This window comes from Sardina pilchardus, chromosome 15 (assembly GCF_963854185.1).
Source record: "Sardina pilchardus chromosome 15, fSarPil1.1, whole genome shotgun sequence".
Taxonomy (NCBI): domain Eukaryota; kingdom Metazoa; phylum Chordata; class Actinopteri; order Clupeiformes; family Clupeidae; genus Sardina; species Sardina pilchardus.
Window position 1 is genome coordinate 21,022,202 of NC_085008.1, and position 5,000 is coordinate 21,027,201.

At 51.6% G+C, this 5,000-nt stretch overlaps 1 protein-coding gene across 2 annotated transcripts in view; it reads left to right on the forward strand.

Moving 5' to 3' along the window:
* Positions 1–5,000, forward strand: part of plpp3 (phospholipid phosphatase 3) — a 42,842-nt gene that overhangs the window by 33,810 nt on the left and 4,032 nt on the right. The gene's annotated exons all lie outside the window — the stretch shown is intronic.

The following is a 5,000-nucleotide window of genomic DNA, read 5'->3' on the forward strand; positions in this document are numbered from 1 at the left end:
CCGGCTTCATCCAGGGGGCCGTGGTGGCTTACTGCATAGTGAGTACCTTTACCAAAGATCCTTAATTATTGACAAGATAGAGCAACGTAAAGGCATCTTTATGGAAGCAAAATTCGAACAGTTCCTGTCTGCTTAAAGAGGCGTGTTGCAAAGACGTCATAGTGGAATATCGATCTCTGTCAGATTGGTAAGCAGTTCAGTTTGAATGTAACAGGTCTGCTTAAAGGGGGATTTAGCCCCCCTCCCCTTTGCGAAGACAGAACGCGGAAATGATCGAACGTTTGGGCGTCTCGCTCCGCTTTAACCCACTCTGCCTTTACCCTTCTCTTATGATATGTCCCCCCCATTCCCCCACTCCTCCTGTCAGTCTCTTCCTTCAACTGCCCCAATTGCCACAGACACAGTTATGTGTATCCGTGGCATACCGACTCCAGTCTCAGCCGAGTCGCATTACCTAATTGGATTAGATTTACGTCTGCGTGGAGTACATTTCCATGCTCCAAAAAGCCAGTTGCTTGTAATAAATAATATAGCCACTCCTGAAAATAGAAGCACAAGACCAGGCTTGGTCTCTCCGCACAAAACAGATTCATGAACTCTACTCCCCTTGTCCATCTCCGTAGCCAGCACTGCCCTCCCCGTCCAGATCCCCACCGCCCCCCCACCTCCACCCCCCTCCTCTGAGCTTACATGTTCAGGAAACCAGCGCTCCTCCCCGCGCCTGGCTATTGTTTCGAGAGGTACAGTGTTTGGCTTGAGGTTTGGCTCCCCTGCGCCTCCTCCTCCTCCTCCCGTGACAAACTCCAAAATAACGTTCTCCGATTCTAAGGAGAGGTTCTCGTCGTGTTCTCGGACTTGAGCCGAAAAAGTGAGGATGGTAAATAGGGAACTGAAACTAGTACTGAACCATAAAATATCTTTGGAGCTTCTCCAGGGCATTCTCCACAGAAACCACACCACACCCTCCCCTCCCCTCCCTTCCCCTCCCCATCTCTGTGAAATTACATAGCCAGTGGAGTGGAGAAAATCTGATTCTCCCTTAATCAAAAGCACATTGCTTGGAGCCTGCCTTCAAGTCTGCTGTGTTGAGTGTTCTTAAAAAAAAAAGCAGTGAATTTGTGTGTATGTGTGTGTGTGTGTGTGTGTATATGTGTGTGTGTGTATAAGTGTGTGTGTGTGTGTGTGTGTGCAAGGCAACACAAACGAGTGTGATGGAAAGAAAGGACTGTGGCACCCTCCTCTTGTGACACATATCGCGGCGGTCGCTGCCAGAAGATCTCAGCGGCCATTATAGCCTCACTAAGCTGGATGGTGCCGAGGAAAATTGAATTTGGGTGAGGAGGAGGAGGAGGAGGAGGAGGAAAGACGAAGTCGAAGAAGGGGGTAAAGAAACGATGGCGAGCTCAGCCTTTTAAAAAAGAAATTACGCTCTTAATTAGTTCGGTGTGTCGTCCGTCCCCCCCCCCCCCCCCCTCTCTCTCCTCTCTCCTGTTGGCGTAGACATTTTATCAGCCTTGCAGACTGTGGTCCAATGATTGAGGCAACCTTTGGGGGAAACGAGAGGGAGAGAGGCCTATTAAAAATCTCCACCCTCGCACCACCCTCCACCCTCCACCTCCTCTCCTCTCCATCAGCACCAACCAGCCAGGCAGCCAACCATCACCACTTCTCACCCCCTCCGCCCGCTATTATTACCCCCCTCTTGACAAGGGGAACCGGCGAAACACAAACATGGAAATCGTTAGCCCCGTAAAAAAAATGGAAAAGTGCTTTCGCAGAGGCTTCCTTGGCGCCTGGCAGTGCTTGGCAGCGCCTGGCACGGCCGATGACACTCCCTCACCAGGTTGATTTCTGAGGGGCCGACTTTTCTTGCCAGTCAGAGCCGCCTTCTCCGTGTCAGGCAAAACCGCACCCCACAGCCCGTCGGCCCTGACGAAAAAAAAATGTGCCCTTTAATCACGGTGATTGCATGCTCCGTATTTTTTTTATCGCGTTATTGAATTGCATTACCTGAAAACGAGCACACTTATTTTTGTGCGAGCGTTTTTTTTTCCCTTCAGTAGTGATGTTCTCTGTAAGACTGTGAGATGCCTGTTTGAATGCCAGGGGCTGTTTAGTCTCCCCACATCGGCCTGCAGAACATGTTTCTCGTGATGCACTTAGGAGCATTCCAGGGTAATTGCGACACTTTCTAAAAAATGAATCGTCGGGTTCAGCTGATGTCTCGTGCTGGAGCCAGAGACGAGAGAGGAGAAGTGTTTTGTTTGTTGCGGGGCTCCGCGCACGTCTTGTCCTCTCCAAAAAGAGCACAGCTGGTTTTGTAGCCCTGTCACGGTTTGTTTTGGTTAGATGTCTTTTGTTTTCGTCACTCACGTGAGGCAAGAGAATGCTCACACACACACACACACACACACACACACACACACACACACACACACACACACACACACACACACACACACACACACACACACACACACACACACATACCCTGAAAAACATCTCCCTGCACAGTGCAGCCAAACCTAGCCCCAGCCATTTCAGCTCTCTCTCTCTCTCTCTCTCTCTCTCTCTCTTTTTTTTCACGGACAGCGATTGCACGTTTGGGAGCCCGCTGGGCCTCTCCTTCCCAAGCCCTCCCCGTGCCTCAGCCTCAGCCTCACATCTGCGAGCACTTTGGAGGCTCAATTAAAACATCACTAATAACCAGAGCGAGCGGCTCTCAGGAGTGACCTGTGGTGGGAGAGAGCGCGCGGGCAGAAGGCCGCATGGCTGCGGAACAAATGAAAACACGCGGGCCGGGCCCCCGAACGCTCCGGGCCCATCCATCACCCGCTCGGCGCAGCCGGCCGCTCGGAGAATCCCGACCTCATCCAGTAGCGTGTTTAGAATCGTGCCGGGGAACAACCCCCAACCCCCTCATCTTCCTCATCCTCTTAACTCTTCATCCTACAAGCGTGGCTTCGCACGTCAACTGCCTCATCAGGAGTGTGTGACGTAGCTGCTACAGGCATCGGTGTCCTGTGCTGTCCAGCCGCTTGTCTTTAAAGGGTTTTTTTTCTGGGGGGGTGGGTGGGGGTGTGGTTGCCAGACTTGAGTCTTGGCACCAGGGGGTCCGGACTGACACATTGTGGCAGAGCGTTCCAAACTGGAGGGTCAGGGGGGATTGGGGGATTGTGGGTTTAGGGGGACATACCAAGGCAGGGGGTGGGTTGAGTTTATGATCTTTGCTTCCTGGAGAGCCCTTACCTCATGTGAGCTCAAATGTAGATTTTTTTTTCTTCTTCTTTTTTTTCTTCTTTTTTTTTAAAAAAAAAGTCTGTGATGAGGGAACAGTCGAGAGGCCCCCGGCTCAGAGACCCCTCCAGCTCTTAACCTGAAACACATTGGCTGCCCATCGATCACACAGCCTTAGCATCTGCCATTACCAGACTTTCTGTGGAAAGATGCAATGAAAGGTAGAGTGGCGGATTCTGTCTAATGCAAGGCCGTCTATATGCCCTTTTTCCATTCAGGAAATCAAACCCCCAAAGAACCAATCAGTGTTGACAGCCGTGTTGACCAATGTCCGAGCCGACGGGTGATCGGGGAGCGTCACGCTCAGGGCAGGAATGTGCTTGGGCGGCCACGTCCTCTGGCATTTCCTGGTTCAGGGCAGCCAGGCCAGCCATAGGGTTCTCTGTCGTCAGCACTGGCCCACTTTTTTTAGTGTGTGTGACGCGGAGTGGGCTGACGGACAGGCAGGGCCCGTTGGTGGAGAGCGCGGGGATGGGGATGGGCCAGTCAGTCGGTCGAGTGGTCGAGGGGGAGTTTCCTGCCGCGCGGAGGGCAAGGGCAGACAGCAGGAAGCAGCTGCAGAGCAGGTATTAGAGCTCCCTCTTCCTCCTGACGCTACCAGCACCGGAACCCCCCCCCCCCCCCCCCCCCCCCGCTACCACCACCACCCCACTCCAAACCAAACACCAAAGCCACTCCACCAGCATGGCAGGGTACACCATACACACACACACACAGACCGACACACACACTAGTTAGTGTTCCAGTCATATACATAGAAACAGATCCTCAAGACACACAAGCACACACACATGCCAGTCATCCACACACTGGATAGTGCTCCAGTCATATACATAGAAACAGATCCTCCAGACACACATATACACACACACACATACTTCCTGACCTTACAAGTCCCATGATTCATAAGGAGCATAGGGGTCATTGTCAATCACCGGGCGTGAGTTCCTGCCAAGATAAGAGTGCCATGGCTAAGTGCTTTTGGTTCTTAGTGTGCGGCGTGATAGCCCACAGAGATAGTACTATCGCAGGTTTCCACATGTCTGTGTCGGTTTTTCTTTTTTTTTCTCTTCTGTCTCTCTTTTTTCCACTCTGTTTCTTTTTTTTCATCATTGTCTTTTCCTACCCAGCAGCAGCCGCCACAACCTTCTGTGTTTTTGGCCCTCCCTTACAGTGGCAACCCTCTGCAGCCAGAAATAGCAAGCTTGCATTAATAACCAGAGTGAGCTTTATGGCGTTATTAACTCTCTCCTTGGTACGCGCCGGAGAATGTCTCCCCCCGGAGCTGCTGCCTGCTCGGTGGGTTGGTCTGGTCTGGTCTGATCTGGTCGCCACAGCGATGTGCCTCGCTGCCTGAGAACAGCCGCCACTAACCGCACACACATAAACACGCGCCACACATAACAGGCGCCATGAAAAGCATGCTCTCATAGACACACACACATACGTACACACACACACACACACACACACACACACATACGCACACACACACACACACACATACGTACACACACACACACACACACACACACGTACACACACACACACACACACACACACACACACGAATTAAGACTCAAAGACCAAAGGGTCCAAATTAAAATGAGAGTCTTAGGATATGCAGCATAAGTTTGTGGCCCAAGATCAAACAAAGCGTCTCCTCATCTGAGTTGATTTTCTTTTTAAATACAGTTAGTGGT